At 41.6% G+C, this 15260-nt stretch overlaps 1 long non-coding RNA gene across 1 annotated transcript; it reads right to left on the reverse strand.

Moving 5' to 3' along the window:
- Window positions 1-425: 425 nt before the first annotated feature.
- On the reverse strand, window positions 426-14013 carry LOC140906428 (uncharacterized). The gene is made up of 3 exons (XR_012157110.1): window positions 13630-14013; window positions 1633-2019; window positions 426-1155 (listed from the first exon to the last, which is right to left on the reverse strand). It is a non-coding gene; the product is annotated as an uncharacterized lncRNA (long non-coding RNA).
- Between the last annotated feature and the right edge of the window lie 1247 nt (window positions 14014-15260).

Here is a 15260-nt window from a genome sequence, read left to right on the forward strand (position 1 = left end):
GGTTAGTCTCTAGGGTGCCACAAGTACTCCTTTTCTTTTTGCGAATACAGACTAACACGGCTGTTACTCTGAAACTGAATATATGCGAAAAGAAAGGAGGACTTGTGGCACCTTAGAGACTAACAAATTTATTTGAGCATGAGCTTTCGTGAGCTACAGCTCACTTCATCGGATGCATGCAGTGTAAAATACAGCAGGGGAATTTTATATACACAGAGAACATGAAACACCCATTGTTTCATGTTCTCTGTGTATATAAAATCCCACTATGGTTTCGTGTTCTCTGTGTATATAAAACACCCATTGTTTCATGTTCTCTGTGTATATAAAATCCCCCTGCTGTATTTTTCACTGCATGCATCCAATGAAGTGAGCTGTAGCTCACGAAAGCTTATGCTCAAATAAATTTGTTAGTCTCTGAGGTGCCACAAGTCCTAGTTTTCTTTTTGCAGATACAGACTAACACGGCTGCTACTCTGAAACCTGAATATATGTAGTGTTGTAGTCATGTGGGTCCCAGGATATTAGAGAGACAAAGTGGGTGAAGTAATATCTTTTATTTTCTCTTACCAACAGAAGCTGGTCCAATAAAACAGATTACCTCCCCCACCCTGTCACACTGAATATACACATAGACTGATTCCAGCAAAGATTTATAAAGAAAAGATGCTCACGTCAGCAATATTATTGGTGGTTAAGTGAAAGTTAACAAAGTTCAGCCAAACAGGTAGATAAAAATGAGTGAAATTAAAAGAACATTTTCCTACTCCTAATGTAAAACTGTCAGAGTAAACATAAAAATTATAAATTCCAATTTTAATAGCATGCAGCAGCACAGGTTTGTTATTTTTGGGGAGCATAATAATTCCATAGATTCATACTGTGAAGTATTGCAAAATGTTATAATTAGGAACAATTCAGGACCCAATATCTGAAAATAAAAATAAATGATAGAAGTAACTATAGTAATCTTTTAAGATTTTACATGTGTGTTTATGCTGAGTAATAAAACACCCTATAGCAGAATATTTGAATATCTAACACAGATTTTCAGCTTCCTAGAAAACTTCAGTGGAGGGTTTTCATATCCTTTAGATGTATTCAGACCCTCGAGGAAAGCTCTTTTTTGAACATATTCACATTCAAGGAGAAGACCTGTAAAAACAATATGAAGTCAGTGAAGTTATAACCAGGGATGATTTTAGCCCAAAATGTTTATTAGCAGAGATCCTGTGAAGATAATTTTATGGGGGAAGGAAGGTGAACAATGAAGCCTGTTTATATTACTGAAAATTGTCCGTCCTCCCTCTGCCCCAAAAGGTCCTTCCTATTCTCCTCTCTCTCACACACATGCACACTCACACTCATGGTGATTACAATTAACTTAGGCTTGAATAAAGACTGGGAGTGGATGTGTCATTACACAAAGTAAAACTATTTCCCCATGTTTATTCCTCCCCCTCCCCCCAAGTTTAATAGATTCATAGATAAATATTTAGGTCAGAAGGCACCATTATGAACATCTAAAGTTCCTCACATGTTCTTGTCGACTGCTGGAAATGGCCCACCTTGATTATCACTACAAAAGGTCCCCCCCCCCCCAGCTCTCCTGCTGGTAATAGCTCACCTTACCTGATCACTCTTGTTACAGTGTGTATGGTAACACCCATTGTTTCATGTTCTCTGTGTATATAAATCTCCCCACTGTATTTTCCACTGAATGCATCCAATGAAGTGAGCTGTAGCTCTCGAAAGCTTATGCTCAAATAAATTTGTTAGTCTCTAAGGTGCCACAAATCCTCCTTTTCTTTTTGCGCATGCAGATTAACACGGCTGCTACTCTGAAACCACTCATGGTGGTTGGAAGCCAACACCATCAGAAGCATGGACTACACCTCTAAAAAGACGAAGGAGCCACTTCTGAGTATGCTTCTCCTGGTGCTCACAAAGGCATTCTGTCTGCCTCGGCACTCCATAGGTAAAGTGGCAGTGACAACTGGTTGCTGGTGCCATATAGCTCTGCAAAACACACACAGGATACACAATTGCTTCAGCTACAGAAGTAATAGTAGTGCCCAAAAGTAAATTAACTACTTTAATTTTTGAAAGGTTTTGCCAGCATTAGCCAAATTGCATGCTTAGAAGCACTTATTCTGCTCATAAAGGCAATGGGAGACATACCAGGTCATCCAAGGGTAGATTTGGGCCCTAAAAGTATATTGTATTATATTGCATTAATAAATGCTATTGGGAGCCAACCGGAAGCCAACATTTGCCAACAGATACACAAAATTATTTTCCTTTGGAAACATGGAGTAGGATATATTAGGCACCATTTACCAATGTGAACCCTAAGAGAAACTCAAGAGATCTTTTACAAACTAAATGCCCAGTCATTTACAATATCAGAGCAAATTTATAGCAGCTAAAGAAAAAAAAAATAAAGATGCATCATGTACTCTATGATTAGAATAATTATGATTAGTCTATTATAGTCTCTGGACAGAGACATGTATGAAAGAAACAAGAAAGCATAGTACACAATCAATTTCAGATTCCTTCTTTAAGGAAAAAGCAACTAGCCATAGTGATTTAACAAATTACAGGTTTTTTTCTTTTGGGCACACTATGGTTCAAGAGCAAATCATACAAAGAATTCGCTCTTGCTGTAATAGGTACCTTAGTTACATTGTTGCTGTGTGTTACCCATATAATGCCTGGTAGTCAGATTAGTGAACACCAAGAAGGTTCATCCAGGTTCATCCAGGATGTTTGATTTCCCGCCCAAGAGGCAGCTCTTGTTCCAACATCGCTTTCATAGATTCATAAATTCTACGGCCAGAATAGCCTCTGTGATTATCTGGTCTGAGCTCCTGCATAACATAGGTCATAGGACTTTCCTGAATTAATTACTGTTTGAATTAGAGCATGTCTTTTAGAAAAATATCCAATCTTGATTCAGTGGTGGAGAATCCACCACAACCTTTGGTAAATTATTCCAATGGTTAATTATCTTCACTGTGAAATATTTGTGCCTTATTTCCTATCTGAATTTGTCTAGCTTCAGCTTCTAGCCATTGGATCTTTTTATACCTTTTCTTTTTTTTTTGGTAGATTTAAGAGCCCTCTGTTATCAACTTTCAGTTCCCCATTTAGGTACTTATAGACTGTGATTAAATCACCCATCTTTTCCAATCCTTCTGTCATTCTCATGGATCTCCTCCGAACCCTCTCAAATTTTTCAACATTCTTCTTGAATTGTAGACATCAGAACTGGACAGTCACTCACATCAGTGCCAAATACAGAGATAACATAACCTCTATACTCCTAGCAGATATGTTTAAACATCTAAGGATTCCATTCGCTCTTTTGGCCACACTGGGAGTTATGTTCAGCCGATTATCCACCACAACCACCAAAGCTTTTTCAGAGTCACTTCTTCCCAGGACAGAGTCCCTGCATAAGTATATCCTGCATTCTTGATTCCCTGATATATAACTTTACATTTGGCTCTGTTGAAACGCATATTGTTTGCTTGAGCCCAGCTTACCAAGTGATCCAGATCACTCTGTATCATTGACTTGTCTTCATCATTATTTACCACTTCCCCAGTCTGTGTCATCTGCAAATCTGATGAGTCATGATTTCATATTTTCTCCCAGGTCATTGATAAAAAGCCATTATATAGCACAGGGTCAAGAACAAATCCCTGCAGCACCCCACTAGAAACATACCTGCTCAATGGTGATTCCCCTTTACAGTTACATTTTGAGACCTCTCAGTCACTTTTTAATCCATTTAACATGTGCCATGTTCATTTTGTATCTTTCTAATTCCTTAATCAAAATGTCATATGGTACTAAGTTCAATACCTTACAGAAGTCTAAGTATATTACATCATCACTATTCCCTTCATCAACCAAACCCATAAGCACATTATGAAAAGATATGAAGCTGGTTTCCATAAACCCATGTTGACTGGCATTAATTATATTACCCTCCTTTAATTCCTGATTAATCAAGTTCCTTATCAGCTATTGCATTATTTTGCCTTGGACTGAAGTCAAGCTGACAAGCTTATAGTTACCCAGGTCATTCCATTTACTCTTTTGAAATATTTGCACAACAATATTAGCCTTCTTTCAGTCATCTGGAACTTCCTCAGTGTTTCAAGATTTATTGAAGGGGGGCGGGGCAGAATCAACTTTAACGATCCACGGAGCTCCTCAGCTACCTCTTTAAAACTCTTAGAGGCAAGTTATCTGAACATAATGATTTTTAAAAGTCTAACTTTATTAGCTGCTGTTTAATATCCTGTTACTGTTGGAATGGAAAATATTTCATTACCACATCATACAAATAGGTTATCTGGCTTCTTCCCAAATACATAACAGAAAAATTTATTGAATGCTTCTGTCTTTTCTGTTTTATTATTGACAACTACTATTTCCATATATCTATCTATATAGATATCTCAACTGTGGCTTTTTGGGCATCTGGCAAAAGTTCTTAAACAGTTCCCAATTTTCATTCACATTTTTCTGTTTTCAATTCTCTCTTCCAGCTGATCTGTCTAATAATTGTTTTCAGCTTTGGGATCTCATAATAACCAGGGACCTAATAATCCAGTAAGTGGGGAACAAAACATGGAGTGCCAACCTCCACAGGAAGCATTAATATTAAATAGTTGCTCCAGTTATAAAGAGGATGTGGGGGTATGGTATGCCACTCATGTAAAGACAACATCCAGAGAGCTGTAAAAATTCCTCTTGATTTTACTGTTGACATTTGTATAAATATAATTAACGTTGTTAATATTAACTATTGAGAAAATCTGTGCTATTTTGGCGTAGATTACAATGACTTCTAAAGAATCAGTTGCATCCATTTTTAGTGCCTAAAGACAATAAAGCTTCTGAATTTTTCTAGAGTGGGATTTTCATCAAGAATCAAAAAACTTTTTGCTTAACTGCTTTCATATTTCACCAACATCCACCTTCTCCCTGAACTCCTTTTAAGTCTGTCAGGAACTTGAGTCCATATTGTGCCCTGGGCCCTGTTTTTCGGTTTGATCCACTGTCCCTTTTAAAGCACTAAGTACATATATTATCAGTTTGGACTTTACATTTGTTATATGCAATATGAATAATCAAATCAGTCATTTGCACCAAACCTACCACTAATTTTTAATTCTGTGATAAATTGCTCTTCATCAGTCAGGATGGGATCTAATATAGAATTCCCCCATGCAATACTTTTTGAGGTAGGAAATTCTCAAGTATAATAATTAGAAATTCTGAGAGTGTTTTAGTATTGACAGCGTCAGACCTCCAGCATATGTCACTCAGACTGAAGTCATGATAACTCAGCGTTTTCCCCCCTACGTATTATAGATAAATACCAAGGAGACAGTCATCCTGTTATGTAATGTGATTTAGTGGTCTGTAGCAGACATCAACTATTACCCCATCTTGTGCTTTATCTTTTGGAAAACTAATCCCTAAGCATTCAAGATCATTTACTTCCGACCTGTCAGTGACTCAAATACAAGGAATATCATTTTTGACAGATTGCCACTCTTCCTTCCCTTTTGACCACTTACCCTTCCTAAATAGATTTTAACATTCCAATCACAGTAACGGTCCCACCACGTTTTAGTAACACCAGCTAGGGCAAATAGTAATTACAATTCCTCTTATTACCCAGGCTCCTAACATTGGTGTATAGGCACTTAAAAATGTCTTCTCTTCACATCCTTTGACGCCTTCATTAATTTTGTTCTCAATCTTAATTTTGTGCTAAGCAAGTGTTCATTTCCTCCCCTTTTCATACTCCCCATTTGTTGTTAGTTTAACGCTCTCCTGACTAGTTTAGCCACCTGGCCCCCAAGAAAATTGGTTCCCTTCTACTGAGATGGATGCCCTCCAGACATACAGCCCTCTCTCCCCATAGCAAGTAGATCAATGTACCACTAAGCCCAAACCCTCCACCCTAAACCATTTATCTAGCCAGCAGTTCACTCCCAGAACCTTCTGCCTTCTATCTCCCTTCATTCCTTCCAGGGACAGGAAGGATCCCTGAAAAGATCATGGATGTCTGAGGTCATGTTGATGTTTGAAAGGGAAAAGCTGCAGTTTCTCTTTCAAAGACTGCATCTGAAGGAGCAAACCTGTGGAATAGGCAAAGCAGCACCACCATGAGGTGGCACAGTGACAACATGATCTGGACCTCACACAACAGAGAAACCAGGGACCTAGTAATCAAGTACATAGGGGATAGAAGATGGAATGCCAACACAGCAGGAAGCAGAGGATAAATTGTTGACCCAGTTTCACAGGGGAAAGGGAGGGATCTCACTACCTTTGGGAAGGCTTGTGACTTAAATCGAATAGATCCTGAAGACTGTCTGTTTTCTCACCCCTTTCCTGGAAGTGAGAAATTTACATTTGAACTGACTCCCAAAGCTTATGGAAAAGATCTTTAGGGGATTCAAAAGCACAGGGGGATAACTTATATGGAAGTGACAAATCAGCTGAGGGATTACCTCCACAAATGTGGCAAAGGCTCAGGACTCACTGTTTTAAACAAGCTGCATGAAATGGTCCAGTTGGAACAGTTTTATGATGTGTGTTCACATCATTTTAGAATGTGGGTAAGATATCAGAAGGCAAAACATCTCAGTAGTGCAGGCCGGCTGGCTGGTGAGTATGAGGATAGCAGGTCTGGGTCTAAGTGGAGGCTGACCGAAACATGAGCACTAGGAGGGGGAATGTGGGTATGCCTCAAAAAAGGGAAGTGGGTAATCCCAAAACCAGGAGAAGCAGCTGCCCCAAACTGACCCCCAAAGAGAGATTCCACAGATCTGAGGTGTTTTAACTGCCAGGAGACAGGACAGAAGTAGGTAGGCTGCTCAGGTGCCAGGGGGCTGGCAACAAGTCATAGTGGGTAACTTACTGACAACCCAGCCAGAGGGGCACCCTTCACCTCACCTATATGGAGCTAACCGTGTTATTTGGTCCCCAGAGGGAGAAAGTTACACAGCCAGCTCATCTGCGGCATACAACATACAAACTGGTGAATTCAGTCCTTCTAGGCATCTGCACATATATCTTGCTGAACTTTCATGGATACAGACAACCTGATCCCCAGTGGGAGTGGAAGTTAATGGGGAGAAGTTTCTGAGGTAGAGGGACAATGGAACTGCTCACTCTCTGGTAAAACCCTGTGTGGTGAAATCTCATCGGGGCTGGCAGGCAGAGATGTGGGCAAAGATTCCAATGGCAAAACCATTTGCTGTGCCTGTAGCCCAAATTCCTAATAAAAACAGAAGGGGTCCCAGAAATTGGGGGTGGGAATACTGGAGGACATTCCTATTGATAGTTTACATTCTTTTTGATATATCCTTGGCAGGGCCCTACCAAATTTACGGTCCATTTTGGTCAATTTCACAGTCACAGGATTTAAAAAGTCGGAAAATCCATGATTTCAGCTATTTAAATCTGAAATTTCATGGTGTGGTAATTGTAGGGGTCCTGACTCAAAAGGGAATTGTGTGTGTGTGGGGGGGGATCACAGGGTTATTGTAGGGGGGTTGCAGTGCCGCTACCCTGACTTCTGTGCTGCTGCTGGCGGCGGCGCTGCCTTCAGAGCTGGGCCGCTGGAGGGCGGCGGCTGCTGGCCAGGAGCCCAGCTCTGAAGGCAGAGCCACTGCCAGCAGCAGCACAGAAGTCAGGATGGCCTGGGATGGTTTTGCCACCCTCACTTCTGCGCTGCTGCCTGCAGAGCTGGGCCCTCAGTCAGCAGCCGCCGCTCTCCAGCTGCCCAGCTCTGCAGGCAGCAGTGCAGAAGTAAGGATGCCAATACCGCAACCCCCCCCCTAAAATAACCTTGTGACCCCCCTGCAACTCCCTTTTGGGTCAGGACCCCCAGTTTGAGAAACACTGGTCTCCTCTGTGAAATCTGTACAGTATAGGATAAAAGCTCACAAAAGACCCAATTTCACAGGAGAAGACCAGATTTCACGGTCCGTGATGCATTTTTCATGGTGTGAATTTGGTAGGGCCCTAATCCTTGGGATAGATTAGGAAATTATGTAGTAAACTTGTATCACAATTCTGGTTCTGCCACCCATTTAAGGAAGGTGGGAGCAGAAAGATGGAGACAGACTCTGATATCTTGTCACAGCTGAATATTGCTTGTGAAAATACAGACAATGCAGCTGCAAAGAAGGGGGCTGATTTTCCCCCAGCATCTCACCATCCCATGCTGAGTAAAAATGCAAATGAGTCAGGGGATGGGGGAGGGGACACTTGTTTCGTACATGCTGGCATGAGTGAAGCAACTAGCTCAAGGGCAGGCACACAGAGTCCAAACTCAGAAGGCAAGTTCACAGCCTCCCCGTATCATGGAAACCAGGGCTTTGCCACAGGAAAGGAGGTGGGGCAAAGAGAGGAATCTGGCTTTGAGAATTTACCTCTGAGGAGTGAAATGGTTTCCTCAGATACACATAGCCCAGGCATAGAAGACACACTCTGGGAGGGCATGTCAAAGTTGGGGTGGGGTGCAAATCTCTGTCCCACCTGACACTAGGTCATAATAAACCAGGGGTTAATGCTTGGTTAAGGCCAGCTTTGCAGGGAGCGAGGACAGTTCTGTCCATCTTGACTGATCAAAGCAGTGAGTCCTATACAACCTCAAGGAGAGGAAAACTCACAGGTGTAGCCTGGGTAGCAGACACCTTAATGAAAGAGAGCTCACTACCCATCTCACACCCTACTAAATGAATAGGAGGAAGAAGTGACGAGATCAGGTCCCAGCTTCAATCCCCAAAGCTGACTGGAGAGTAATGGGGACCCAGAAGGGTGCATGTGAAGTCTCCTAGGTATCTGAGTTACATTCATGTTTAAATAGGGGAGGTATGAAGGATGTGTGGTTACTCTGCAATAATTTATGAATGTTATATGTTCTGTTTGATTGTTATTGTGCGGTTTACTATATGTATACAAGGGGTTAATTCAAGGAGGGGATAGCTGCAGGGACGCAGGAAGGGTGGACAACTTGATGACAACTGCTCTGCAAACACCCAAGACAATGCAGAAACAACTGCTTGGAAGTCTATCCCTGCCCTCCTGGTGAGCCACCCAATCAGGAGAGAACAAGCAGTCTATAGCTCACAGCCTCTTGGCAGAGGCAAACCACCATTAACAGTGTGGCGATCTAGCCCCCTCGAGCAGTGCAGAGCAGTAAACAGTCTTTAGCCCAGAGTCCCCAGGCTAGGGCTCCCACTAGTCAAGAGTCTAGGGCTCTCGCCCTCTACGCAGGGCAGAGCATAAGCAATCTTTAGCCCACAGCCTTCTGGCTGGGGCAGACAGAATTTATCAGTCTGTAGGGGAGCTCTTGCCCTCTGGGCTGGGCACAGCACAAGCAGTCTTTAGTCTAACCCGACTAAGGCAGCCCACAAACACACAGCCTGGGCCCACAGTGTCCTACCTGGGGCAAGACACAAGTAATGCACAAACCTTCTGACTGAGGGGTGAATAGGCTGCCACTCCAGGGGTGGTGTTGGCAGCATTGGATAAGTGGACCCATGGGCGCTGACTTCCACTGTTCCCTACTGTGATGACAGCCCTGTGTTTTTCACAAATGCAAGATAACATGAAATAAAACAAAAAATTCACCCTGGAATGGAGGCTCCAACAACTCCGTCTGTGGGGCTGGGCCCAGTTCCCCATTCTGGGCACCGTGATCTGGCACAAGGGGTTGCAGCACCATTGAGGTTTGGCCTGGCCAGCCCCCTTTTTCCCCATCATGCTAGCAAGTTGTACAGCCCCATGTACAGTTGGTTTACTGCATAAAACAACTAGTTTTGCAACAACAACAAAAAATAGACAATATTGGAAAATCAGAAGTTAGGATCTTCGGGAATGAAAGAAACCCACATCACAACGAGTGTGTATCGGATGCATTCCTGTTCTTTGTAAACACTACAGATAAAGAGTGGGCTCAACTCCAGCTCTAAGGAATTTTATCTATAACTTTTAACACTACACTGTATTGAACGTGTGTAAGCCCAATAAAGTGAGGACTCAAAATTTACCACCCCAAACTATTCCCGTTGAATTCTTCCTAGTGAGAAATACACACACTGGAGCGTATGTGGTAATTACGTACAGATGTGATTATTTGAAAAATAATCATAACAAATAATTGTCACTTCCTTGTTTATAAACCACTAATTTGAAACATGTGCACACTGACCTAACCTCACCAATGCACTTTCCTCTCATTTAAAGGGGGTTTCACACAGTTGTCTTTTCCACAAAGATGAACTCTTTGTTTTCTTGTTGTAACTTTCCATTTCAAACTGTTATTCTTCTGAGAAGTGTGTTCCACACTGGCTTCTGCTTCGCGACACTTGTCATGAGAAGCCACTTTAGGAGAGCAGGGTTGGAGGATACAGACAAACTGTGATACCATTTATTTCAGAATTTCCAGTGACACTGGTTTAAATTGATGAGGAGCAGTGTGTTCTTCTAGACACAAAGAGCACACAGATACTTTCAGTCAGAGCAACCATACGTTAGAGTAAGAGAACAACAAAACAAGAGCAAAGGCTCCATGAGACAGAACATAATGTGTGTTTTCTCTCAAAAGTTTTAATTGAACCCTGAGAACAAAACAGTTGCTGAATTGTGCACACAAGAAATGTGCTTAGGGCCAGACTGGGGGTTCCTTCTTCATACTGGTGAGCAGAAATTGCTATGAGATAACTCAAGGGAGTAAGGCATTTGCAACATGGTCCTTATTAAAGATACAGCACTCAGAAAATCTTTAGAGAAATCCAGGGCTGGATTTACACCTTACACGTCCCTAGGCACATCATCTTTCGCGTCCCCCCACCCCCCACCTACAGCTGGCCTTCATGTTTTCCATAAAAAATGAAATTTTAACCCACTTTTAACTTCTAGTCTCCCCTAGAACGCAGGCGCCCCTAGGCACGGGCCTACTGTGCCTATTTGGAGGCATCACAGTTTCATGGCTACACGTGCAAGAAGAAATAGAATACCTGCGAATAGAGAGAGAGCCCCAAATCAAACCCCCACATAGAAACACTCCCAAATTTGGGGGCTGTTTAAGATCTAGACATGCAATTACAACCCCTATCTTCATAATAGGCCAAATCAGAAATCAAATATAGTTGAAGGAGTATCAGGCCCCCGATTTCTCCCTCTTATACCAATAGGAATCAGGAGTAATTCCACCTAAATTAATGAAGTTACATCAGTGTAAACAGAGGCGTATCAGGGACTATATTGTATTCAATCATAATCATTAAAATAGTAAATTTCTAAGGTTGCATATGTTGTGTAGCAGTGTTTACTTTAAAGAATAGTGTTTATCTGTACTGAAAAATGTTCAGCCTAGCCATCAAACCATATAATTTTGGTTCTCAGTCAAGTACTGGTGTGGAGACTTTGAAAAAATAGCAAGATTTGTGATGAGTGTTTATGTAACAAGCAAAGTTTACTTTCTAGCTTCCCCTCAGAATCTGTAGTGCAACGTTTATAGTGGGTGGCCACCATGTAATACAATGTGATGATTGTGAACAATAAGCATTTTAGTTAAGTATTACAACCTTCTGTAATATTGATATTGTGATAAATGGCGAGAAAGGCTGTGATCTGGAATCCAGGCTTGTGCAGTTTTTCCCTCTATACCACAGAATACAACAGAAATCACAGTGATTTCATCAAGTAACCAGAAATGTAGTTACACGTTTGCAAACCTCATCAACTGTGTATTACATTTTACATGATTCAGTACTGAGGCTAGCCACTCAAGCTCAACTATTTTAGCCCTCTCGAACCCTCAAACTGGCTGGAGAGGATGGGATGGGGTCATGCTACAGCCAGAGTCCCCATAAAGAATTTGGCATTTGGGAAGAAGAGGGGTATCCTGGATAGCACACTGACGCACACTGGTGGAGCATGGAGAGGTTGAAACATGTCCCCTTACGTTGCACCTTGTCCAGTGGTGAGTGCTATACTGCCTTCACCCTGCCTTTTCTTGCCCCCTTTTGGACAGGTAGCATATATGGAGGTACTAGCAGGCTCTGCATTCCTCAGCCATGTGGTGGCAGGCCTCTGTGTAAAGCACAAGATTCAAGGGACTCCTTGGGGCCTACTCCTGTTGTGCATCCCACCCCCCCCCCCCCGGGGCCAATCACAGTCTGGCCTGTTACTGCATGCAGCATGGTAAGAACAATGCTCCAGGAAGATGGCATGCTTCCCCCCATGAAACACTTCAAACACTTTTGCCAGCTCTGATCTAGAAAAACTTTCTCCCGTAGTCTATCAAGGTAGCGTCCAAGTGCAAGTTTCACCCATATCCCAGTGAGAGGAAAATGCGTTTTTCTGAGAGAAACCCATAAGGAAATCCTATTGCTGGAGTTGAATTTCCTAGTGCCTACAGTCTAGGTCCAGGCTGAAATTCTCAAGACTATCCCTCAGATGGTGCAGGATACAGACAAGGGGCCAGACATGCAGCTCCATTGACTTCAGTGGAGCAACACCAGTTCATACCAGCTGAGGATCTGGCCCAAACAATACAGATGTGTTATTCTTTGTTTAAAAAAATGCTGCTTAGTTGGCTTAGTCATCAATGAGACATTACAGTTTCCCAGTACAGGGCTCAAGTTTCCATAACAATTTTATGTTTTTAAATGTGTAATTTAAACCGCTCCATTAGGAAGAAGTGTTTCAGCCAGTTTACTCTATAAAGACACTTTCTAGTTTCTGAATAACGTGGATGATGTTTCATATTAAATAAGTTCTCTTTGAAATATAATGTATTCACCTAGACCTAAAGCTATGACAACTTAGGTCCACCAGGCACATAAGCCAAAGAGACATTCCTCCTAACAAAGTATTTAGGATGTTCAGATCAATACAGTGTAATCTGATTCATTAGGAAGATTGTTATTCTCTCTACAGAAGGGAGAAAAATGGACAGAAAGTCTTCTTGTTCCAAAATTTTGTCAGAAGAAGGGGAGTTAAACCAATATGGAATAACCTTCTTCTCTCCAACTCCATAAAAACCACTACATATGACCTCTTCACTCTTTGGTTGCCGCTCTTTCAGTGCAAGGGTAAAGAGTCACATCTTCTTCTACTCCTTACCTGGAGGATGAAATCCTGGCTCCACTGAAATCAAACCTTTCCCTACACCAAGGATATTGTAGGCCCAGGTGGTGATAGGGACCACAAGTAACTGTATTTTAGGTCTAGTGAGATCAGGGGGATCAAGCCATCACCAATGACACAGAGGAGATTATCAAAGCTAAAATTTCTCAGCCCTGTAGATTGTTCCACAGCAGAATACTTTCCCTCAATCTGCACCCTATTCAGTGGGGAGGGATGTGGTATCCACACCCTGCTTCTCCTAATCCCTCAATACCAAAATGAATTCATCATTAGGATCAGGCTTTATCACACCTCCCCCCCCCCCCCAAACACACAAACACACAGTCATTATAAAATAATTATTATTTGGGGGTAACAATACATCAATAAGTCAAAACAAGTTAAATATTTCATTCAGAATGTTTACTGAATAACTGTACTGCTCACCCACTCCATCCAGTCTCTGTCTACATCGCAAAAAAAACAACACGAGAGCTCAGCTGACTTGGGCTCATGATACAGGGCTAAAAAGCAGCAATGTAGGCATTTGGCCTTCGGCCAGAACCCTGGCTCTGAGACCCACCCACCTTGCTGGGTTTCAGAGCCTAAACGTCTCCACTGTTATTCTTAGCCCTGTAGCGCGAGCCTCTGTCAGTTGCCCCAGGTTCTGAGAGTCTCAACCTTGGGTCTTTTGCTGCTGCAGTGTAGACACATCATTAGACACTTTTTCAGAGTTCACTTAAAACTACACATGAGCTGCCCTTTTCTCCCTCAGTCTCACTGAAGCAATCAGCAGTTCAAGCTGCTTGAGTCTTCTTCCCTGTGCCCACATTTCCTAATCAAACCAGCTACAGGCTTGTGTCAGAAAAAGATAACCAAAAAACACAACAATACGAAAAACCCTATCAATCATATTGCAGCATGAGACCATGTTGCATGTGTTTATCTTGTTATGAATATTCTGGCACCTTACTTTTCAACAGTTAAGATCCATGCGTGCAACTGGTTCAATTTCTCACGAGCTCCACAGTATAAATTTTAACACTCCTTTAGGTTGGGGTTCACTCTACAAGCAACAGAGCTCATTTACACTTTCTCAGAGAGGTCAGGACAGTGGGATTACAAAAAGCTTCTTCACCTCGTCGCATCCACAGAATGAACAATTTACTTCAGATCTTGGAGCAAAACCATGGGAATGCTAAAGACACTATAAGAAAGGTCACTATGCTTTTTGCTAAACGTTTCACTTAGCAGAGTTGATCTGTCCATTACTTAAACAACATGGCAAAGCTAAGTTTAAAAATTAAACATATAACCTGTATGTAAACAGAGAGATAAAAATGCCATTTTTATTTATATAACTTTTTGTGGTTTACCCATCACAAACTGACTTTTAGAAGCAAATACATCTAATGTATTCTAGAAATGTTTCCTCTTCAATGAACAGTTCAACTGAATCTTTTTTTCCTGTTTGTTTTTGTGTGTGATCTTGATTCCTACTCACATATTAGTTATGTCTTTGTATTTACTGGGTGACTTTGGGCAAGTCATTTCACCCCCATCCCTCCATTTCCCTATCTGGAAGATGAGGATAATACCTCCTTTGCAAACTGCTCTGAGACCTGTAGATAAAAAGCACTAAGTACTAAGTATAACCAATAAAAGCTAAGTACTATTATAATAGTGTTGAATAAGAAATTTCAGTCCAGGGATTGTTCACAATCTGTTTGCTTTGACTATTACTTATCTGTGATGTGTGACAGATCATCTCATATTGTTTCTGCTCCCAGATTGCAACTTTTTAAAAATTGAACAACAAAATGAAAAATACCAGACTGATAAGTAACAGTGACCAGTGAATACTCAATCATGCACAAATACACTTGTTTCCATGGGAATATGGATATTTATATGAACAGCAGCCATGTATCAAACATTTATGTGAACCAAAACCAGAACGTTTATTAGCAGAGAACAGTTGGGGATTGAAGTGGTTGAACCAAACATCCATATAGAATTCCAACACATTTATGAACATTTTGCAGTTTTCAAATGGCACTAGTAAACACAGAACCAAG

This window comes from Lepidochelys kempii, chromosome 2 (assembly GCF_965140265.1).
Source record: "Lepidochelys kempii isolate rLepKem1 chromosome 2, rLepKem1.hap2, whole genome shotgun sequence".
In the NCBI taxonomy this organism is placed as follows: domain Eukaryota; kingdom Metazoa; phylum Chordata; order Testudines; family Cheloniidae; genus Lepidochelys; species Lepidochelys kempii.